General features: G+C 40.1%; 1 protein-coding gene and 1 long non-coding RNA gene across 6 annotated transcripts in view; one reads left to right on the top strand and one right to left on the bottom strand.

The window, feature by feature from the left end:
- Nucleotides 1-25,690, bottom strand: part of ppp1r9bb (protein phosphatase 1, regulatory subunit 9Bb) — a 76,984-nt gene that overhangs the window by 45,907 nt on the left and 5,387 nt on the right. The gene's annotated exons all lie outside the window — the stretch shown is intronic.
- Nucleotides 525-7,118, top strand: LOC141376762 (uncharacterized). Its single transcript, XR_015503917.1, has 5 exons — nt 525-581; nt 736-766; nt 854-962; nt 1,110-1,181; nt 5,005-7,118. It is a non-coding gene; the product is annotated as an uncharacterized LOC141376762 (long non-coding RNA).

Here is a 25,690-nt window from a genome sequence, read left to right as displayed (position 1 = left end):
CAGGGGAGGCTGACAGCGACAATACTGCTATTTATAAGCACTGCCAAGCCACGGATCCAAAGAGAAATCAGTGAAAGAAAAAAATGAATTCAAACGACCTATCTGGCAGTAAAAAAATTCCTGGAAGATGTAAAATCGAAAAGAATCATGCAGGAACTTGAATGAAAATGATCGCCTCAAAAACACAGAAAGGAGAAGAAGTGAGCAACTGAAAGAGAGGCAGAGAGAGAGGGAAGAAAACGAGAACAAAGCGGTTAGTGTGAGATCTGCCTCATAGGTCAACCTCGAACTCTCTAGCCTAAAGAGAGAGAGAGCTTTAATAAAGACCCAATGCCACAGCCAGCACAACAGGCCTTGTGTTTGAAGGAGAGCTGCTAAATTCATTTAGGGAGAAAACTTTGTCCCAAACTCGGTCCGCAAATAAGAAAGGGGGTGAAAAAGGGACAGAAGGAGCGAAAGAGAGAGAGAGAGACGGAGAGAGTGACACGGCCACTTACTGACCAACACAAAGGCTGCCGCAGCTTGGCAGTGACTGAATGCTGTCTCCTCGGCCGGCAGCCTCTGTATGATCTCACACACCAGTGAGAAACGCTCCATAAAGACTCCAGATTGAGGCCTGAAAAACTGTTTTATTCAATCTACACTGAAAAAAAAAGTGAAAACTTCAATAACTTATTTTTTTTCAGCTTAATTTATTAAAGTTTCCAGCAATAAATTATATTTTAATTCCTTTAGGTGTAACAAGCTGAAGTACTACATTTTTAGGGTAAGTGCTTGCAAACAAAAATATGTGCTAAATTTAAACAAAACAAATTCAATTTAGCAACGTTCAACTTAATTTGTTTGTTTCAAGAGTTCACACTTAGCTGATGATTGATTATAAAGCTTGTTTGGCATGCTGTCCCTGGAGAAAGCCCTAAGCTCAAAAGATCCTCGAGTCCGGAGCTTCCTCCCGTTGCATGGCGAGAGGGGAGTTTGAGCTCGAGAACTCCCCTGCTGTAGAAGCTAATGAACAGATAGGGATTGCTCTTAAAAGATAGCTACTTGCTAAGTGCATGTCTATACTGCCGAGTTGGATAAGTCAATTAATTTAAGTTGCATTTTTTTAGATTGTGGGAGGGGAAACCCATGCGAGCACAGGGAGAATGTGCAAACTCTGCACAGAAATGTCGGCTGGCTTGGTAAGGACTAGAACCAGGGGCGCAAGTACACATTTACAGAGGGGTGTGCGGGTTCAAGTTCAAACTTCTTCTCAATTTGATTTTCCTCACTAAATGATTTTAGTACCTTGACGTGCCTTGCTTCTGTACTTTTTGTACATTTGTGAAAACAAAATGATAGATATGGAAGTCCTAACGGGCAAAATAACATAAAAATGCAATCACTTCTTATATTTACATTTACATTTAGTCATTTAGCAGACGCTTTTATCCAAAGCGACTTACAAATGAGGACAAGGAAGCAATTTACACAACCAAGAGCAACAATGAATAAGTACTAAAGGCAAGTTTCAGGTCTGTAAAGTCTAAGAAGGGAAGTGTTAGTAGTTTTTTTTTTTTTTTTTTTTTTTTTTTTTTTTGTACAATTAGTGTGATATTCAAAGAGGCAATTGCAGCTTAGGAAGTGAAGTGGAGACTAAATAGTTGAGTTTTTAGTCGTTTCTTGAAAATAGCGAGTGACTCTGCTGTTCTGATGCAGTTAGGGAGTTCATTCCACCAACTGGGCAGATTGAGCGTGAGCGTTCGCGAAAGTGATTTTTTCCCTCTTTGGGATGGAACCACGAGGCGACGTTCATTCACAGAACGCAAGTTTCTGGAGGGCACATAGATCTGCAGAAGTGAGTGCAGATAAGAAGGTGCTAGGCCAGAAGTCACTTTGTAGGCAAACATCAGAGTTTTGAATTTGATGCGAGCAGCAACTGGCAGCCAGTGCAAACGGACTAGCAGTGGAGTGACATGTGCTCGTTTAGGTTCATTGAAGACAACTCGTGCTGCTGCATTCTGGAGCAGTTGAAGAGGCTTGATAGAGTTAGCTGGAAGCCCAGCTAGTAGAGAGTTGCAGTAATCCAGTTTGGAGAGAACAAGAGCTTGAACAAGGAGTTGAGCTGCATGTTCAGATAAGAAGGGTCGGATCTTTCTGATGTTATAGAGTGCAAATCTGCACGATCGAGCAGTTCTAGAAATGTGGTCAGAGAAGTTTAGTTGGTCATCAATCGTTACTCCAAGGCTTTTCACCATTTTGGATGCAGTAATGGTTGCCCCATCCATCTGGATTGAAAAGTTATGGTGTAGAGTCGGGTTGGCAGAAACTACAAGCATTTCCGTTTTTGCGAGGTTCAGCTGAAGAAGATGATGATATATGCGAGGTGTAAGGTCTGTCTTTGCATGAACAATTGACTGAAACTGCTATTACAACCCTCACAAAATGAAATAAAAAAGACTGTAAAATGTTTAGTGTAAAAAATAAACAGAGACAAACTGCCTGAAATGTTCTATTGTATCAAAACTTTCTTTTGCAAACTAAAAAGTAAAATAGTTTTGAGCAAAAAAAAGTTACCAAAAGGCTTGATTTATCAATATGATACATAATAAATTTATTAAAAAAAACTTGTATATTGTATAAAAAATGGATCTTGATATAAAGCTTAATAAACATTTCAGTTCCAAAAAAGTGTGAATTTTATGACTCATTGTGAATCATTATAATCAAATTCATATAGGGGAGTTTTTAATCCAAATATTATTTTCTATTTTATCTTAAATATATTGAGGTCTGTACTTACATAAACATACATTTTCTGTGATCCCTCTTATTTTAGCAATATAATTAATTCATCAATAATAAATAATAATAAAGAAACATTTTCAGATTAATCTTTGAATTTTTAACCTCAGCTGTATTGTATGTATGATTTGATTTGTTTTGTTTTTTTTTGTTTTTTTTATAAAAATGTAAAAAATCTTAACAGTTACATCTACATGAACACTTTACATGTATAGCTGTGGGACTGCTGTTATTGTGTTAAATGATTTCGAATTAAATCTTGTCTGCCAATGTATGCAACTCATGGTATAATTTTTAAACAATAAAATACAATATTATACTCGTATAAAATGCAAAATAAACATTTTAACAAATCATATTTATTTATTTTTATTATTTGAAACTTTTAATTAGGTTAAATTATTGAACACCATCCCCCCCATGTGTGGCGCCCCTATACGCCGCATATACTGCATACCCCCTTTTTGTGTCCCTGACTAGAACCAGTGACGTTCTTGCTGCGAGGCAACAGTGCTAACCACTGGGCAACCATACCATCCACCTAGAAAAGGAAGAGGAGTAGGGGTGGAAGGGGGGATTCTTCAAAACGAAGATGTCTGTGGTGTGAAATCTAGGGCTCTTATAGTGGCCTAGTAATCGTCTGATTGGTGAATAATAAATTGGATAATACGGAGCAGCTGCAAGCAATCATAAGCAAGTAATCCTCTCGAAATTCAGCCCATATAAGTAGTTTGCAACTACTTACCTTACAAAATGAGTGAATCCAATGAATAAGTATGTGTTGGACAGAAACCCTTCTGTGATTTTAAAGGTGACTTTGGATTAAATGTTGTTTTTTTTGTTTAGTTAGGTTTCAGTTGTGTCTAAAAACATGAGAGCTTGTTTGTCAAGTTGTCTAAGTGTCTTTATATAGGGCAGCACAGTGGTTCAGTGGTTAGCACTGTTGCCTCACAGCAAGAAGGTTGCTGGCTTGAGCCTTGGCTGGGTCAGTTGGCATTTCTGTGTGGAGTTTGCATGCTCTCCCTATGTTGGCGTGGGTTTCCTCCGGGTGCTCCTGTTTCCCCCACAGTGCAAGGATATGTGCTATAGGCGAATTGAATAAACTAAATTGGCCGTAGTGTATGTGTTTGTGTGTATGTGTGTGTGTTTGAGTGTTTCCCAATACTGGTTTGCGGCTGGAAGGGCATCTGCTGCGTAAAACATATGCTGCAATTGGTTGGCGGTTTATTCCGCTGTGATGCCCTTAAAAATAGAGACTCAAAGGCAAATAAATGAATGTATTTTTATGCCTTATTTGACTTATTTGAAATTTGTGCCTTTTTATACGTAATCGGCTACTTTTTTCACATTTGCCTGCCTTCAAGCAAACTCCATCCATCTCCTACCGATTTTTTGTAAACAAATATCAAATTGGCTAAGGGCTGGCAGTGTTTGGCATGCTACTTGAAAAATGTAGTGAGCTAAGCTATTAGCTACTCTACTTAAAATGTAGATTAACTGCACTAAACGCTATCCTCTTGGAAATGTAGCAAGCTAATCTAAAAGCTACCTGGCAAAAGTAGCTTAGCTACATCTAAGCTATTTTTGCAAATTTCATTTTTACATCAAAGCAACTTAATCCAAGTCAATCATATCTTAGTGATCAATAAAACTGTCAATGAAACATGTGAGGCAGAATTGTTCAGTTAAATTATTAACTGCAAATAATTTGCTGTACTAAACAGAAACACATTAGTAAAAAACAGCAAAAACAAAATCTCTAATAAAACCAGGTGTTACACAATTAAAATACTATAGTAATTTATAATAAAGGGAAATACTTAGCAATAACCATTTTATATATATATATATATATATATATATATATATATATATATATAAATCGATTGAATATATATATATATATGTATATATATATATATGTGTGTGTGTGTGTGTGTATATATATATATATATATATATATATATATATATATATATATATATATATATTTATGTAAATATATATCAATCAATATATATATATATATATATATATATATATATCAACTCTTCATTAGTGAGCTACACTACAAATTGTAGTAATATTAATAATAACTATTATGAACTGATAGTAATTACCAAAGTATACTTTAGTCTTTACACCAGTAAACTATAATAGTATATTATACAGTATAGTATATAATATATATTTTTTTTTCAATATTTCCTCTCCCTCAGTCATCTTCCAATCAAGCAAGTTTCTCTTGTCAGCCCAATGATTTTTTGGCGACATCACCAACCAGAGCAAGAGGTGGCAGTAATGCACCAAAATCTTTGTTGTCGACCTCCGTAAAACAGGAAGAAGAAGAAATCGTCATTCTCACCATCATATGGATTTACTTTCATCGGCTAGACATTGGCCTCACAGCTCCATGACTGTTGGTGCCGTCATTTATTGATCCGTGATCGGTAAATGTAGTTTGTATAGACGCTACTCCACTACTTGCTTAAAAAAATAGCTTAGCTACAGAAAAGCTATTTGATTTAGAAAATAGCGACGCTACTGCCAAGATACTGAGAAATGTAGTTAAGCTAGTAGCGTCACTACTTGTAGCGATGCAACTGCCGAACACTGAGGACTGGTTTATACTTCTGCGTTGAGTGATCGCCATGACCCACAGCGCATTTGTTGCCTTGCGCGTAGCCGTCCATTCATACTTCTGATGCTTGTGTTTCATTGCAATAACACTTCTGAAACACTAGCTGGCAGTAGGTGAAGTTTTGTTCTTCTGTATCAAGTTTCTTCATGGGTGTTTTGTTTTTTCTGAACACTACCTTAATGTACAAGTAGCAAAAACTCGCTCATTTAGAGGCGGGAGCTGATGGAAGTGCAGCAGCTTTGATCATAAGGTAAACACAAAACATCAGGAGCTCCCTCACGGGACACAACACTTGTAAACACTCGCTCCATCAGGCTTGCGGCTTTCAGCACCGCCCACACTCGGCACAGCTATTAAGCTGTCTAAGAGACAGAGTTTGCGCTATGCGTCATTGCAACATGTAGTTTCATTTTTTGAGAGGTGAGCATCAAGTGTCGGTGTGGGCCAAAGATATTCTTGTATTGCTGTTCATCCTGTGTGTGTTAAGCAATGTGTAGCCGTTTCGGACCACATAGGCGCATAACTAAAACACTCTGTGCTGAACTTTAGACCTGCTTTTAGTTGGTCAATTGCGCGTTCTATGTCAGTTTGTCAAAATAGCAATGCGATAACAAAGCACCTTAACACACCTCCTTTTTAGACCGTCACACCCATGAGTCCTCAAAGCGGCACAAATGGATTTGTTGAATGAATGAATGAACAACGTAGCGCAAAATGTGAAAATTACTGTTGCGCTGGTCAGAAAATAGCAACAAATCGTGGCAAACAAGTTTTGCTCCATTATTGCGCCGGGTGTATGATAGTGCCCATAGACTTTTTATTAAGACCCAAAATAATCACATCAAGTTGTGTTAAATAGGCATTCACCTATTTATATATGTCACCTTTAATGCTAATGTTAATGCACATTTTGACGTATCATGTAAAACATTAAGCTTGAGGTGATTTTAGACTATGGCATAAAAAAGGGTGAATGCGAATAACAGGAGATGGAAATGCATTAGAATAAATTCTGGCAACTACAGTCAGCCGTTTAACAACTTGATGGATTCGCACTTAATTCGTAGTTGGTATTTTTTTATTTTTTTGGAAACTTTTATTTTATTGCAGGAAATCAGAGCACATCACACCTGTCCTCAGGTCTATACACTGGCTCCCAGTTACATTCAGAATAGATTTTAAAGTATTATTACTTGTCTATAAATCACTAAATGGCCTAGGACCTCAATACATTACAGATATGCTCACTGAACACAAACCCAACAGATCACTCAGATCTTTAGGATCAAATAAACTAGAAATTCCAAGAGTTCAGTCAAAGCAGGGTGAATCTGCCTTCAGCCGCTATGCCCCTCGCTGCTGGAATCAGCTTCCAGAAATAATCAGATGTGCACCAACATTAGGCACGTTCAAATCAAGACTGAAAACACATCTGTTTAGCTGTGCCTTTACTGTATGAGCACTGTGCTGCGTCCGACAGATTGCACTGTTATGTTTTTCGTTTTCTTTTTCATTCTTTTATAACCTATTTTAACACATTTTAAATTGTTTTTATCTGTTTTTAATCATTTTTATTGTCTGCATTTTATGTCCTAAACTTGTCTTTTTTATTCCTGTTTATGTAAAGCACTTTGAATTGCCACTGTGTATGAAATGTGCTATATAAATAAACTTGACTTGCCTTGCCTTGCAACTTGCCTTATTTTATTTTTTGCAAAATACATTACTTTATTAATTATTGTCTTTACAATTCAAATATAAATACATTTTTTTATTTATTTTTTTATTATAATTTTTGCAGACAGAAAAACACAGAACAGACAGACAAACCCATCATGAAACAATAATTATGCAATATGAATAATTATGCATCATGAAACAATAATGCAAAATGTAAAATAAAGTATGAAACAAGAGCAAATGGCGACATACAAAACATAAATGACCTACAAAAAGACAGCAATGGAAGTAAAGAGAGAGAAAAAACTTACAAATCTTCAGAAATTAAACAACACTATTAGTCTTCATGGTGTTTTAGAAAAAATAAGACTAGATCCCGCAGAGTTCCCAAAGGTGGTATATCTAATTCTTGTCCATGAAGTCCAGTCAGAAAAAAGAGGCCTAACATTTTTCTCCCAAAAACTGAGGATAACTTCATGCCATACTGAACAGGTAACTGTACCTTTCGGTTGAAAGTCTCAAGAAAATCTGACCAGCCAAAAATTGCTATCATTGGGTCAGGGAGTAAAACACAAGCGTAAACTTAAGTAAAGAACGTTCGAGGTTACTAAAGTAACCCTTCGTTCCCCGAGGAGGGGAACGGAAGCACTATAAGTGGATTTGATTTGTAAAATCCACGCATTGGGAGGATTCGGATCAGAAGCCGCTTGTCTGGAGAGTATTGAACGGGCCAATGAATGAAATTAATTGGCAGCGTAAGCTTGCGCAGGTGTGCGACATCTGCAATTATCTCAGCATATAAGCACACCTGAAGCCAGCAGACGCCATCCTTTTAAGCTGAAGAGACTTTCAAACAGCTAAGGGACAGTCATTATGGCGACGGAGTATAGTGCTTCCGTTCCCCTCCTCGGGGAACGAAGGGTTACTTTAGTAACCTCGAACGTTCCCCTTCGGGGGGAACTTCAGCACTATAAGTGGATTTGATTTGTAAAATCCACGCATTGGGAGCCCATTGAAAGCGCCATAATGACTGCACCTTACCAACACCCCCGATGAGGAGATAGTCAAGCAAGCGTGACGCACCCACATCATGGGGGGCGCGGTCCTCCAACGTGTCCCTGGCCCTAATTTATCCTACTTCAACAGAAGTTTTACGGATTTAGATATATTTTTTGGGAAGTCGTGAGCATCTAGATAATTCTAGGAAATACGACAGTACGTTGGGAAGCGTGCAATCCCGATAGGGAGGACGCTGCGGAGGCCATCCGTTACCCAAGGGGGGATAGATGGCAGAATTTACATATGGACTAGCCCTAAAAAGGGGGAGTACGCATAGCAAAAGAGTGGTTAGCGGAGAGGGAAGACACGGGTCCGCCCAGGGGGGGGACTTAACCGTGGCGGAATAAGCATATGGGATCGCCTAGTGGGGATCACGCATAGCAGGCACCTATACCCAAAACGCGGGCTGACCAGCGGGCAGACCTACAACGTAGTGGGCCAGCAAGTGACTCCTCCGCTGAGTCAGTGCTGGGGGCCACGGAGGAATCTGCAGGGCTCACCTGACGGGGAACTTTACTGACAGATAAAAAAGGCGCACGTACCTCCGTGTTAGGGAGAATGGCGCAGCAAGCGTGTTTCAACACCCTACCGAGTTGTCTCCTCAATCACCAAAGGGTTACCTAATACCCTTGAGGAAACCAGCTCCACTCGCAGATTGTAAAACCTTGCAAATGTGTTGGGTGTCGCCCAGCCCGCAGCTCTACAGATGTCTGTTAGAGAGGCGCCGCGTGCACGCGCCCAAGAGGATGCAACGCTCCGAGTGGAGTGTGCACGAACTCCCGGGGGACACGGCTGCGACTCGAATAAGCGAGTGAAATGGCATCCACAATCCAGTGGGATAATCTTTGTTTTGATACGGCACTTCCCTGCTGCCGACCGCCATAACAGACAAAAAGCTGCTCAGATGATCTAAAATTCTGAGTACGGTCCACATAAATGCGCAGAGCGCGAACTGGACAAAGTAAAGAAAGGGCTGGGTCTGCCTCCTCCGGGGGCAGCGCTTGCAGGTTCACTACCTGATCTCTAAAGGGGGTGGTAGGAACCTTGGGCACATAACCGGGGCGGGGTCTCAGGATGACGTGAGAGTAATCCGGCCCGAATTCCAGGCACGAGTCACTGACCGAAAATGCCTCCAGGTCCCCGACCCTCTTGATGGAGGCCAACGCAACCAGCAGAGCTGTCTTCAGGGACAGAAATCTTAGAGATACTGATTCGAGTGGCTCAAAGGGATCGGATCGCAGACTCGTGAGAACGAGGGCGAGATCCCAAGAGGGCATGAGAGGGGGGCGAGATGGATTAATTCGCCTAGCACCCCTAAGGAACTGGATGACCAGGTTATGCTTTCCCACGGTGCCGCCAGCTACCGCGCTATGATAAGCGGAGATGGCGGCCACGTAAACCTTGAGAGTGGAGGGCGACAGCCTGCTGTCCAACTTCTCTTGAAGGAAAGAGAGCACAACACTAATCTGGCAATTTCGGGGGTCTTCTCTGCGAGAGACGCACCATTCAGTGAATAGACTCCACTTCAGGGCGTAGGCGCGCCTCGTGGAGGGGGCTCTAGCCTGAGTGATGGTATTAACCACCGCAGTCGGTAGGTTACCTAAGTCTTCCTCGCGTCTAGGGACCACACGTGGAGGTTCCAAAGATCGGGGCGAGGGTGCCAGATGGTGCCCTGTCCCTGAGAGAGTAGGTCCTCTCTCAAAGGGATCCGCCAGGGGAGGGCCGTCGCGAGGAGTGAGAGCTCTGATATCCAGGTCCGGTTGGGCCAAAGGGGCGCAACTAGCAGAACCTGTTCCTCGTCCTCCCTGACCTTGCACAGAAACTGCGCGAGCAGGCTCACTGGGGGAAACGCATACTTGCGCATGCCCCGAGGCCAGCTGTGGGCCAGTGCATCCGTGCCGAGAGAGCCCTCGGTCAGGGAAAAAAACAACTGGCAGTGAGCGTTCTCGGGGGAAGCAAACAGATCGATCTGGGCCTCCCCGAATCGCGCCCATATCAGCTGAACAGACTCGGGGTGGAGTCTCCATTCTCCAGGACGTAACAGCTGTCGTGAGAGCGCATCGGCTGCACGATTGAGCGTGCCTGGGACGTGAATGGCGCGCAGCGATTTCAGCCGCGGGTGACTCCAGAGGAGCAGACGGCGGGCGAGCTGAGACATGCAGCGAGAGCGCATACCCCCCATGCGGTTGATATACGCCGCCGCCGTCATACTGTCCGTCCTGACCAGCACGTGTTGCCGCTCCAGCACCGGTAAAAAGCGGTGGAGAGCGAGGAACACTGCCAACAGCTCTAGGCGATTGATATGCCAATGCAGCTGGGCACCCTTCCAGAGGCCCGCAGCCGCATGCCCGCGACACACGGCCCCCCAACCCGTGTTGGAAGCGTCTGTTGAAACAACAACATGGCTGGACGCCTGTCCTAGAGGCACACCGGCCTGTAGGAACGAGGGGTCGTTCCAAGGGCTGAGGGCGCGGCGACACAGCGCAGTAACCGAGACCCGGTGTGTGCCCGCGTGCCATGCGCGTCTGGGGACCCGATCGTGAAGCCAGTGCTGAAGTGGTCTCATATGGAGCAACCCGAGCGGCGTGACGGCGGCTGCGGATGCCATATGCCCCAGGAGCCTCTGAAAGAACTTCAGTAGGACCACTAGTTTGCTGTCGAGCTCCCTCAGACAGTTCAGCAACAGGCGAGCGCGTTCCTCGGAGAGGTGCGCTACCATGGTGATCGAGTCCAGCTCCATGCCGAGAAAAGAAATCCTCTGCACGGGGGCGAGTTTGCTCTTTTCTAGGTTGACCTGAAGCCCCAGTAGGCGGAGATGCCGAAGCACCTTGTCCCTGTGCATAATCAATTGCTCCCGCGAGTGGGCTAAAATCAGCCAGTCGTCGAGATAATTGAGTATGCGAATGCCCGCGAGCCGAAGGGGCGCTAGGGCACCCTCCGCGAGTTTGGTGAAGACCCGCGGAGACAGAGAGAGCCCGAAGGGGAGGACCTTGTACTGCCACGCTCGACCCTCGAACGCAAACCGCAGAAATTGGCGGTGGCGAGGAAGAGTGGAGACATGGAAATACGCGTCCTTCAGGTCTATGGCTGCAAACCAATCCCGAGGATGAACGCATTGGAGAATGCGCCTCTGCGTGAGCATTCTGAACGGCAGCCTGTGCAGACAGCGGTTCAAAACGCGCAGATCTAGGATTGGCCGTGACCCACCGCTCTTTTTGGGTACGATGAAGTATGGGCTGTAAAACCCACTCTCCATCTCGGCTGGAGGAACCGGCTCGATTGCACCCTTCGCCAGGAGGGCAGCAATCTCCTCTCGCAAGACAGGGGCGGACAGGGGGTTGACCCTGGAGAAATACACGCCCGTAAACTTGGGGGGCCGTTTCGCGAACTGAATCGCGTAACCGAGTCTGATTGTGCGTATGAGCCACCGCGAGGGGCTGGCCCGCGCTAACCAGGCAGGCAGAGCCCTCGCTAATGGAGTCATCGCTACAATCGCTGACGTACCAGCGGTGGGGCAGCGCGGAGTGGGTGTGCTGATCCGGGAAGCACGAGGGTCCCGCGGAAGAGCTGGAGGAGAGCGATTCGCTCTGGCTCCGCACCCTGACTCCGGAGAGGGGGCTGGAGGGCTGAGGGAAGGGAGACCGTCCCCCCAGCGCTCGTGAGCCACTGGCGAAGCACGTAGAGTCTGCGAGCCGGAAGGCAGCGCGTCCCGGACTGGCAGAACTCGTGCAGTCACAATCGGGGAAGGGAAAAAGTGCTCTTTTACTGATGTTTTGGTGGCACTGAAAAGTACCGTTGTTATCGGGGCCCCGCCCTCCAGCGGGGAAAGAGCAAGTTTCCTCTTCTCCGGATGGCCTGTCTCAGGGACGCTTCGCGGTCCGTTTACCGGACTTAACGGCGCCCTGGGCAGGAGGGGCTGCCTGCTTTCGAGGTGAACGCCACGCCCGCTTGGCCGGAGGCGCAGGCGGGGGTGGGGCAGCACTCGTTGGCGGGCGCCCTCGGCGAGGAACAGCGGAGGTGGATGGCTCGGCGGGCGGAGCAGGCTTACGGCCACGCCGATAGATGACATTGCCCATCGCATCCGACTGCTCTTTCACCGCCTTGAATTCCTGGGTAAATTCACCGACGGTGTCGCCGAACAGGCCAGCCTGGGATATGGGCGAGTCAAGAAAGCGAACTTTGTCAACGTCGCGCATATCGGCCAGGTTTAGCCAGAGGTGGCGTTCCTGAACCACAAGTGTGGACATCGTCCTCCCAAGCGCACACGCGGCGGACTTAGTAGTCCGAAGAGCATAGTCGGTCGCGGTGCGCAGCTCATGTAATAAGCTTGGGTTGGACCCGCCCTCGTGCAGCTCGGCCAGCGCCTGCGCTTGGTAGCGCCTCAGATCTGCCCGAGCGCCCGCTGCTTTTTTAGAACAGGAGGCAACTGGGGTGGCTCGCTCTCTTGCGAAAGTTAGCCGCGATCTTAGCTGTGCAACGGTCATGGCATCGCAATGACGACATGAACCGCCCGCGAGCACCGCATTAACATGCTGGACCCCCAAACATGCAATGCAGTGATCGTGTCCATCATCCGGAGCCAGGAAACCCCCGCATCCAGAAACACACAGTCGGAGCGCCATCCTGAAAAGGACGTGCTGCACGACTGTGTTGCTCTTTTAGGAAAGTTGCAACTATACGCACCGCTCTGGAGGACCGGACCCAAAGAACCGCAGGCAAGGGAGTAACCCAGCTCGACCGTCTGCCACCGCGAAGACCCACTCTGGACCGGGAGACACACTCGTTCGCTCTGAAGTGCTGATCAGCAAGAGGAACCCTCATCGACTCACTCAGAAAGGATCTGAAGCGAAAAGGATGGCGTCTGCTGGCTTCAGGTGTGCTTATATGCTGAGATAATTGCAGATGTCGCACACCTGCGCAAGCTTACGCTGCCAATTAATTTCATTCATTGGTCCGTTCAATACTCTCCAGACAAGCGGCTTCTGATCCGAATCCTCCCAATGCGTGGATTTTACAAATCAAATCCACTTATAGTGCTGAAGTTCCCCCCGAAGGGGAACTGAAATATTTCTTTTTTTGCAAACTTTAAAAAGATTTGCTATATGTTAGGACGGAAAGCCAAGCGACAACGAAAGTGCAATATACTTATTCAATCAATCATTTCTGAAATTGAAATTGTGAATTGTTTACTTTTTCAAACTCTAAATGTAGTCTTCATTTTGTTCTAACTATCACACAAAACATTGTCTTACGTCTTATTAAAAGATGCACAGTACACATTGTTCCAGTCTAGGGTTTAATAAAGATTGAATTGAGCAGTTAAGAGTGACACGTTATGGCACAGCAGGATTTTGAAAAGAGCCATCACTAAGAAACTAACAATAATCATCATTTGTAGTGGTTTTAATGGTCACAAAGGGAATTGCACAGCTTTTAATTGAAACTCTAATTGTCCCTGTGGGTGATGCCTTCCATTGATGGCATGTTAAAACCACTAACTCCCAAAAGATTAGGTCCCAAAACACACTAGAAACCTTTAAAGGAAACTGATTTAAATGGAGGGAAGTTTGTGTTTGTACAGTTATTAATGGAATTTACTGTGCAAACCAATGTAATGTTTTCTGTTTTATTAGCACTGTGAAAAATGATCATTCTTTTGACAATGTTGTTGTCCATGTATACCAAGGATGTGGGAAGAAACGCATGGATGGAACAATTACTCTACTTAAGACAGCTACAAAAAGACTTAGGCTAACAACTGCATATATGTGATTGAAATGCAAAAGGGTGTTAGCTACTGTACTTTAAATGTGCTAAAAGACTTTCTTTTGCCATCATAACTTCTGTAGTACTTCTTTCTACAATTTTATAACATCGTTGTTGTGTAAAATAATCACAAAACTCTATATCATGCATTTTATGTACAAATTATGTGTCACAGTATGGCGATGTGCGATTTAGTGTAAATGACACAGTAGTTTACTGTATATGAACTGCATTATACTTAGGACAGTTATGTAAAATTCATTAATTCATTCATTTACTCACCTAGTCTCTATTTCAAAAGTCGGCACACCGGAATGAACTGCCAACTAATCCAGCATATGTTTTACGCAGCTGATGCCCTTTCAGTCACAACACAGTACTGGAAAACACCCATACACTCATTCACACACAAACTATGGTCAATTTAGTGTATTGAATTCACCATAGTGCATGTCAACACGGGGGAGAATGCGCAAATTCCATGCAGAAATGCCAATTTCAACCAGCAACCTTCTTGCTGTGAGGCAACATTGCTAACCACTGAGCCACCGTGCCAGTTACAGGTATGTAATATGTTTTATTGTAAAGTGTGGTGCAGTGACTGCTAAGTACCTTTTTTTTCTCTGAGATACTGTGCTTGCTAACGTTTATATTGGTTGACAAATGTATCACAGAGGCTGCCAATATAATGTCTAGTTAGTGGTGCTAAAATATTAATGCTCTATAGCATTTCAACCCAAGTTCATTCTGAAAACGTACCGCTATATACATTTCTGGAGTGCGCCAAACACGTCACAGGAGCTACGTTTTGTTTTTCGCAAATCCACCAGAGGTCGCTGTGTATGCTTTTTCAGATGTCAAATTTCTCTTGCGAGTGCCGTTCGCACCTGCTGTTCTTACGTAAATCCACCAGAGGCTGCTGTGGACAAACTCACTGACTGACTTGACAGACCTATCGACTGACCCACCCTCTTCCCTCCCTAAACCCAACCAATAGTGTTTTCCAAAAACACAGATTGACCCGCCCACCCACTTGCATGAACCCAATCAACAGTTTTAAAAAGCAATCCAGAAAAATAAAAGCCCTCGCCTGATTTTTACAACGTTTTTTTTTTCTTTTCTTTTTTTCTCCACATTCTCACCCTGTTATTTACTTGTTTATTTTTATTTTTAGGCTTTTGATTTTGTCTTTCTAGAACCGTTATTTACCGGACTTGAACCCCATCATAATGGTCAACTATTTTCTCTTTTCTCTGTCTCAATTCCACTGACGTACATGGCAAACTACTGGACAAACTGGCAATAGCAGGAAAGCCGTCCATATGGATGTAAGTGATCAGCTAGTAAGCTCAAAAGGAACGGCATAATTAGTTTTAATTAGTTTTAAAGACGAAGTGCAGCCATACATACTTCTGGCTACATAATTCACAATCTCAAAAATGGGTAAGTTATCTGTTGGCTATCTATAAGGCACAGTTATCAACAATTAAGAAACTATTAACTTATTATTAACATTATTTATTAATGGACTATTAACTAGTTATAACGGATGGTTATTCTAAAGTGTTACCCACAAAGGAATATAGGGTTAGGTTTTCAGAATGAGCCCATATGTTGCACTTATGACCTCTTGGTTTTTGTTTGAATTATTATTGAGACTAATCTAGCTTCATATTAAGAGTTTAGATGGAAAAACCTCGAAATGCTGTCTGAAATTTCCATCGAAACTGAACATTTTTATTAGCCTTCTTTGTTTATGTTGAGATATTTCACTTTGAAGACAAGACAAATACCTTATTCTTTGCAATAAAAAGTGATATTACTGAACCTACCCACAGGAGCCTGATAAAAAAGCTCATTTCAGAAGAAAATTTCAGATGGCATTTAGAGGTTTTTGCATCTGAACTCTTCGTGAAGTTTATTTATAAACTAATTTCGAGAGGATACCATGCTAATGATTGCTTGCAACCAATCCTGCATTCACCAATCAGACCATTCCTAAACCACTGTAAATACCCTAAGTTCCATATAACAGCCATCTTTGTTTTGAAGAATCCCCCCTTCCACCCCTACTCTTCCTCCTTTCCTAGATGGGTGGCACGGTGGCCCAGTGGTTAGCACTTTTTCCTCACAGCAAGAACGTCACTGGTTCTAGTCCTTACTAAGCCAGCCGACGTTTCTATGTGGACTTTACACGTTCTCAAAGTGCTCACGTGGGTTTCAACTGGGTTCCCTGGTTTCCTCCCACCGTCCAAAACCATGCAACCTAAGATAACTGACTGATCCAAATCTGCACCATAGACATGCTCCTAGTAAGTATTTATCTCTTAAGAGCAATCACTATCTGTTCATTAGCTACTACAGCAGGGGAGTTCTCGAGATCTACCTGAGCTCAAACTCCCCTTTTGCCTTGCAAATGGGAGGGAGCCCCAGGCTCGAGGATCTTATGAGCTCAGGGCTCTCTCCCGGGACAGCATGCCAAACAAGCTTTTTAATAAATCATCAGCTAAGTGCACTTAAAAAAAATCAACTAGGCATGTATTGGATTTACAAAATAAAAATTTGTCAGACTGAAAAGAACAAATCAAGTTTACGTATGTTAAATGATTAATTCATGTTATTTGAAACTGAATCAAGAAATAATCAAATGAATTTGATCAGAACATGTTGATTCAATGAGACTGAGACGGTTCAAATCGACAACTCTTACTCTGGAGAGTCACTTCGCACATATCAGTAGGTGGCGGTAGTGCGTTTGGATGTCACCATACGAAAACAACAAGAGGAAGTATCACCACGTGTTTTCGGCACAGTTTGGGAATTGGTTTTCCCAAGAGCTTGAATGTTATGCATGTTATGTTGTTGGCTAAATGTTTCTTATACAATTTATATTACATATTACAATTTTGGATATTATATAACATTTTGTATCAGACAATTAAAGAAGAAATTTGTTTAAATGTGATTGGTGCCTGCTAAAGGCTATAATAAAATAAATAAATATATATATATATATATATATATATATATATATATATATATATATATATATATATATACAACATGTTTTCTGTCCTTTTTGTGTTGAATTACGTAATTTTAAATCTTGCTTCATAGTATTGTAATTTAAAAACTGTAATTTAAACAACAGGGCGAGGCTGTGGCGCAGTGGGTAGCACGTTCGCCTCACAGCAAGAAGGTCGCTGGGTCGCTGGTTCGAACCTCGGCTCAGTTGGTGTTTCTGTGTGGAGTTTGTATGTTCCTCCGGCTTCCCCCACAGTCCAAAGACATTGAATTGGGTAAGCTAAATTGTCCATAGTGTATGAGTGTGTGTGAATGTTTCCCAGATGGGTTGCGGCTGGAAGGGCATCCGCTGTGTAAAAAAACTTGCTGGATAAGTTGGCGGTTCATTCCGCTGTGGTGACCCCGGATTAATAAAGGGACTATACAATACATTTACTAGCTGATTTAACAAGACATAGTTTTGTTAAAGTAAAGCTTTAGTGTTACATTGAGTAAATTAGAATCATTTTAATTACAATAACACAATAAAAACATTTTGAGTCAATTAGTTGCAAAGAAGTTTGACTGACATATTGAAACCATGTTTTATCTACAAATGTGCTTTGTGTTCATACAACATGTTCAAAGCAGTTCAGGTTTACTTGATTTTTTTTTTTTTGAGTGTGTGAACTCTTGAAATGTTTTAGATGTGAAATAAGCTGAGAGCATACATCGCTAAACATCAGCGTTTCTACAAAAAAAGGGAATCTTACCGCTTTGGAACAACAACAGGAATGCAATTTTATTTTTCTCGATGAAATCTGACCCAGCTCCTGGTGGCGTTACATTGATTTCCCTCCCTCTTTTAAACATGCATCTGCATTCCTCTTTTCTCTTCAGCAATCATTAACAGACTACAGGATGATTGTGAGTTTGGTTCTCACAAAGAGCCTCAAGTAAGCCTCTGTTTCTCTGTGGGTTTTTACAAGCTATCAATGATACTGACAGAAACACAGCAAAGTCAACCAATAGCTTTCTATTCATAGGTCAGCTATTTTTACTCTTATCACATACAGGAGAGGTTGAATCATGTTTTTGCGTCCTTTGCATTTGAAAGATTCACACCTCTCTCTCTCTCTCTCTCAAATGCATCTTGAGAGCTCATATTGACACTTTTTTCAGTATTACTTGATATACATTAATATTTAGGTATATAGTTTAAGATGGTGGGTGTCACGGTAGCGCAGTGGATAATATGATTGCAATATGATCGCCCCATTTCCCAGAGATGGGTTGCGGCTGGAAGGGCATCTGCTGCGTAAAAGCTTGCCGGATAAGTTGGCGGTTCATTCCGCTGTGGCGATCCTGGAATAATAAAGGGACTAAGTCGACAAGAAAATGAATGAATGAATGATCGCCCCACAGCAAGATGGTTGCTGGTTCGAGCTCAGACAGTTGGCATTTCTGTGTGGAGTTTTCATGTTCTCCCTGTATTCGCGTGGGTTTCCTCTGGGTTCTCCGGTTTTCCCCACAAGTCCAAAGACATGCGCTATAGGTGCATTGGGTAAGCTACATTGACCGTAGTGTATGTGTGTGAATGCAAGAGTTGTTTGGGTGTTTAATTAAACAAAGTATGTGGCTGGAGGGGCATCCGCTGCGCAAAACATATCCTGGATACGTTGGCAGTTCATTTTGCTGTGGCGACCCCAGATTAATAAAGAGACTAAGCCAAAAAGAAAATAATGAATGGATGAATGAATGAATAGTTTAAGATGGTCATATTAATCTAAAAATGGAGTTGAATGTATTTTAGCACAGTGTAAAAAAAAAACATGGGTTACACAGTTCTTACATGTTGTTCTTACACAAACTGATTAAGTTAAGTGTTCAAATCTAAGTGGATTGAACATGAAACTATTACGTTTTAATAACTCCTTTCTATTAACTGTTTTATCTTTGTCATAATGACAGTAAATAATATTTTACTTGATATTTTTCAAGACACTTCTATAAAGCCTAAAGTGACATTTAAAGGCTTAACTAGGTTAATTAGGTTAACTGGGCAGGTTAAGGAAATTAGGCAAGTTATTGTTTAGCAATAGTTTGTTCTGTAGACTATCAAAAAAATATAGCTTAAAAAGGCTAATAATATTGACCTTAAAATATTTATGAAAAAATTAAAAACTGCTTTTATTCCAGCCGAAATAAAACAAATAAGACTTTCTCCAGAAGAAAAAATGTTATCAGACATATTTTAAAAATTCCCTTGCTCTGTTAAATATATTTTGGGAAATATAAAAAAAAAAGTAAATAAAAATTCAAGGGGAGCTAATAATTCTGAATTCAACTGTGTGTGTGTGTGTGTGTATGTATGTATATATATATATATATATATATATATATATATATATATATATATATATATATATATATATATATATATATACATTCAATTATTTTCTTGTCGGCTTAGTCCCTTTATTAATCCGGGGTCGCCACAGCGAAATGAACCGCCAACTTATCCAGCATGTTTTTACGCAGTGGATGCCCTTCCAGCCGCAACCTATCTCTTCGAAACATCCACACACACAAACACACTCACACACTACAGACAATTTTGCCTACCCAATTCACCTGTACCGCATGTCTTTGGACTGTGGGGAAAACCGGAGCACCCGGAGGAAACCAACGCGAACGCAGGGAGAACATGCAAACTCCACACAGAAACGCCAACTGAGCCGAGGTTCGAACCAGCCTATATATATTCATTGACTAATAATAATTTACTTTTTTGGAATGCAGTTTTCTTAAACTCAATGCGCTACATTTGTTTTAAAAAACACATTGCATTTAATATAATTTAAACAAAGTTTAACAAATTTAAACAAAAATACATTTTTAATCGGGTTTTGAAAATCCATACATTTTATTAATATTTTTGAATAATTTGTACTGTTTTTAAAAGTATTATTAAGGAGATTCTTATTCTGTCATAATTTATTCACCCTCCACTTTTTCCAAATGAGTTTGACTCATAAAGGCCAATAGTTTGAGGAAAAAGTAAACAATGAGCATATTTTCATTTTTGGGTGAGCTTTCCTTTATGCTGTCATTGGTAAGAATGTCAGTTCAATTCAAGTTTCTTTGTATAGCGCTTTTCACAATAATTACTGTTTTAAAGCAGCTTTACAAAAGATGCATGATTTACAATCAGTTTCAGAAAAGTTAAGCTTATTAGTTACCATAATTTTGCTAGTGACTAATAACTTTAATTAACAAGCAACTAATAGCTTTTTACAGTTAATGTTATTATATATTAACATTACCCTGCAGTTATATAGTATATAGGTGATGTGTATGTGCATATTTCAATTTTCTAAACAGCCAATTGCCAACAATTTCTTTTGTAAACAGATCCTGACCGTGCCAAACTAGCCTCATCCTGATCTCCATCCAGCAGGCCAGCTGAGCTGATCCGACATATTGTCTGAGGTGTGTTTATTACATCAGTCATGGGTGTCAGCGACAGGTCAGCATTGCCCAGGATAAATGTCACACCAAATCAAAAAGAGGAAGCGCTAGCGAGAGAAAAAGATGCCAAGACAAACGGACTGACAGTCTGGATTATGTTATATTCTGTTCAGCTCATTCAGTCTGAGCAGAATCTACAGAAAACAACTACCGAGGCATCTAGAGAGGCCATAAATAAAAGACAGAACGATAAAAATGCATGACACTCATTCATTCACTGCAGCTCATCACATAAACACCAGTCCCCAGGCCACCATTTTAGGCAAACCAGACCCCTGCCACTCACTCCAGTGAACAGTAAAGAGATAATTCATCCAAAAACATGAAAACTCTGCCAGTATTTACTCGCTCGTTTCAAGCATTTTTGAGCCTCTTTCTTCTGTTAAACACAAAAGTAGATATTTTATAAAATGCTGAAAACCATCGATTTCCGTAGTATGTGTTTTTCCCACAACGGATGTCAATAGTGAGTTGGGAGGGGGGTGAACTAGCCCTTTAAGATAAAACAGAGACAAAACAGAAGTCAAAAAAATGATTTAAAATACAAAACATGAACACAGTTTAATAATGCATTAATAAACTCAGATCCAAAGTAAGCCATTACTCTTTAACCCACTGGACAGTTCATTGTTCTCATTATAGCTATCAATCAAAACTTGTTCTCTTGGTTGTTCTGCTGCAAAAATAAATAAATAAATAAATAAATAAATAAATAAAATTATCCTACAACTATGACTAGATCTATGTATTCTTGTTGAATCCAGCAAACAATTTTGTGTTTAACAGATGTCTAATAGACATCTAAACGTAGACAGTTTGTCTAAAACAAAGCTAAAATGTCAGCTGTCAGTGAAAATCTAATACAGGGTTTCTGCAGGTTTCATCAAGTCAAATTAAGACTTTTTAAGACCATGAGAAATGAAATTTCAGACTTATATAAGGCTAAACTCTAAGGATTTTTTATAATAGCCAAGCATAAGAAAATTACTTGCCCCATTAAAAAAAAACTAAATCTAATTGATTATTTCTTAGCCACATATTCTAAATGTGTCAAAACAAGCAGACCCTAGCTTTTTTCAACATAACTTAAAAACACTCTTTAAAAACTAAATGTATGCGCAGCAGACTGTTATAATATTAGTTATGAATATAGTTTTGCTGAACGTTTTATTAAGATGCATTGTTGGCAATTTGATCGGTTGGGTAGCTTTAAATAAACAATGAAAAATAAGACCTGTTTGAAATGAGTTGAGATCTACAAGACATTATTTCAGTGAATTTAAGACTTTTTAAGACCTAAAATTTTGTTTTTTAAATTTAAGACATTTTAAACTTTTTAAAACCCTACGGATACCCTGTGATAGACATCTATAGGCCAAAACTAGACCACTCATCAAATAGACAAATTGGACAGACATTATATGTATAGTAATCCATTTGTTCATTTGATGACTAGTTTAGGGTTATTCTTAGACTCTTTCACTGACAGCCCAAATTTAGCCTTGCTTTAGCCAAGACTACTATGTTTAGATGTCTATTAGACATCTCTTAAAAACAAAGAATGCTTGCTGGGATTTTACTTGGAAATTCTACATGCTGGACATTATACCACAGCCAAAATAAATGTCAGCGGAAAAATGATACAAACCTTATTAATGAGATTATATCAGACCTTTTTCAATCCTGATAATGTACCTACTATTCATTCATTTTCTTTTGGCTAAGTCTCTTTATTAATCAGGGGTTCCCACAGCAGAATAAACCTCCAACTTATCCAGCATATGTTTTACGCAGCGGATGCCCTTCCAGCTGCAACCCAACACTGGGAAACACCCATAAACACTCATTCACACACATACACTACAGCCAATTTAGCTTATTCATATATATACCACATGACTTTGGAATGTGGGGGAAACCGGAGAACCCGGAGGAAACCCATGCTAACATGGGGAAAACATGCAAACTCTACACAGAAATGCCAACTGACCTAGCTGGGGCTCAAACCAGCGACCTTCTTGCCGTGAGGCGATCGTTCTACCCACTGCGCCCCCATAATCTACCTATTACACCACTATTATTGTTTTATTATATTCTACATTCTACATCACCTCGCTTTCTTTGATGTTTATGGCCGGCTCTCTGGCTTTATTGTAAATAGTTCTGTATCTATAATGTTCAATAAGTAAAAGAATATAAAAGTTTGTTTGTTTAAATACAGTTAAATATAAATATTCAAGTATTCTTTTTATGTACAGTGCTCAGCATGAGCACACCCTATTTTATAAATGAAGATTTGTATCCATTTCTCAGTGAATATAGGCAAAGTATTATGGTGCATTTGAACAAAACAGATTTATTAAACAAATATATATTTATTAAAATAAAATTTAAGTCACCAAACATATTGAGAAATTGAAAGATAATACAATTAAAGTCAAGCAATATATTGCAAAAACAAAATTACAACCTACAAAATTTCAACCTAATTTGTCAAATTCTTTTGTTTTTCTTGATTTTTCCTCTTTTTTAAATTCGTATTTAATATTTTTCTATAACATCTACATTTGCGTGTTCTAGTTTTTAGACTTTTATCGTAAGGTATTTTGTTAGATAAGCTCCAGATTTGGCTTCAGTACTGACTAATGTTTATGCACAAATATAATATAATATTGTATAATATAATATTTTATTGTTGTATAGCTTCCTATTAAAAAATTAATTTAAAAGAGAGATTTGTGAGGGCTGTACTTATATATGCTGAGCACAGTATATGCATATCCTAACATTATCTGATATAAAAATGTCTAAACTTTCCATATTCATATTGTTTAATTAATATACAAAATATATACACATGGAAAATTTTCCCTCTGTCATCTCAAATCTGAATTTCACATCTAGTTATGAGATCTGTGAACTGGTGGTATCATAAGAAGACATTTTCCATTGAATTGTTTTAATTTTCACGTGTTCCCCACATAAAACCATATTATGATTCCATAAGCCATGAAAAATAGCACGCAAGTTATAGACTAGAATTATACTGCTGTATATTATAAAAGGCTTTTTGGTCCTTCTATAGACCGATAGACTGTAAACATCCCACACTGTTAAAAATTGTCCCGTTAAAAAACAGTAAAATACTGGCAGCTGCAGTTGCCAGTAATGTACTGTTATTTTACAGTATGTTGCTGTAAAAATACATGGACTACATTGATTTACACAATACTCAAGTGAACTCATTTTGCTCACTGAAAGCAACTGCCTCAAATTGGTCGACTGCTGTATGAGTTTATGAAGTAATGTGCTATATATGCTTAGAAGTATACTTATAACGATAACTTATTTTAGTTAATTAGAAAAGTTCGGTTTAACTCTAATGTCTTATTTTTCACAACAGCACACATACATGTAAATCTGGAATCACCAGAGAGATTCTGACTGCATCAGCAACTAAACAGCCGCTGTCTTTAAATAGAGAAACATGCAGAATAACATCAGCAGTTCATTGTTCATCTTTAACTCATACACTGGCTCTACTCTCCTCCACAACGGTGACAGACAGAAGAAATTAGCTTCAGGTTTTACAGTAAAATACTGTTTTTTCCTTGATTTAACAGTAATCTACTGGCAGCTGTGGTTGCCAGCAATATACTGTTTTTTTACAGTCTATTTCCGTAGTTTAAATTAACAGTATATTACTGTTAAAATACATTTTTACACTGTGTTTTTACCTCTCACACCTTTAACCCTTTAAACCCCAGAGCATATACTTCAGTTTTAACTGAAGTGTCCACACTACTGAGTGTTCAAGAAACATGTAGCAAAGCTGAAGTAAATTCATTAATTAACTGACTAATTAAATGATAATTGAGGATTAACAATGAACAAATGAAGAAATACTGAAGGGAAAAAACAAGAACAGAACATACAAAACTTTAGTCACAGCTTTATAATGAAATAACCTGAAGAACAACAAATGATTAAATCATTTAAATGATCAGCGGATGATTAAACAACTCTACAAACATCATCACCACCAGCTACACTTATTACTTAATACATGTATTTTTGTATAACATTTACTAAAGTTCTTCTTGAGAAAAAGTTAAAGTTTTACGTCACCATCATGGAGAACAGAGTTTGCTTTAGTTGGGCTTTTAGCCCTGCCGTTTTTAACATTTACATATTTTGGCTGCTGCAATTGTTAAGAACTTTGTTTAAAAAGCTCTTTTGATGTGGCAAGCCAGCTAAAAAACTAAATAAGATCTGGTGATGTTCATGTTGCTATTAAATGGCAGAGTCTGTTCTCATTTAGTGTAATAAATTTACTGCTCCTATTCAATGTTAAATTTATTGTTTTACATTATATGTATATATCTGGCAATGATTTCTGGAAGTTTTTAAGAATATCTTGGACAATAACACTGCTCTATGGTGTAAGTCGCACTCAAAGAGACATCAATAATCAGCATATGAACCTCAATAATGGTGACAACTAACAAAATTAACATTTTAACTCACAAACAGGTAACTGAAAGTCTAAACATAAACAACAGCAGAATCAAACACAAATAAAGAAAACTGTGAGACCATTATACAACATTTGTTTATACCGCAATGCATGCTGGGATATTTGTACCGTGCCACTCCCAGCATGCATTGCAGCATAAAACATTTGAATTGTTACCATTGTTGAGATACAAGGTCAGATTCATGAGGTCTGAGTGTGTAGTTTTCATTTCTTAACTGTTAAGTAATTACGGAGGTATCTTTTCTGTTTCCACTTCTCATTAATTAATTTAATACCTGCAACTAAGCATAAAATCTATTGCATGAGGCCCTTCATCCAGATTTATACCAAAACATTTATCAGAACTAATTTCAGACAAATAGATTTCTCTATTTATTGACTTTCCAACTTTATTGCTATAATACAAGTATTATGATAATTCTTTATTATAGTAATTGGAGAGTCTGAATTAATAAGTTTAAGGGTGAAGAGCCCAACTAAACCAGCCCCTCACTCCATTACGGTGACACGAAAAACACCTAAATTTCTGTTGGATCTCAATGAGAATAGCATGGAAGTCAAATCAGTCAGTAATAAGTGTGTCTGCTGTTGTTTGTTGAGTTGTTTAATGATCCTCTGCTGAGACTGAAGCTGTTTTATTTTATTTTATTTAATGTTGTAACTCAAGTCACTGTTTGTGTTTCTTGTT

The sequence above is a fragment of the Danio rerio genome, chromosome 12 (genome assembly GCF_052040795.2).
Source record: "Danio rerio strain M-AB ecotype USA chromosome 12, GRCz13ab, whole genome shotgun sequence".
Taxonomy (NCBI): Eukaryota; Metazoa; Chordata; class Actinopteri; order Cypriniformes; family Danionidae; genus Danio; species Danio rerio.
This window is presented reverse-complemented; position numbering and strand designations above follow the sequence as displayed.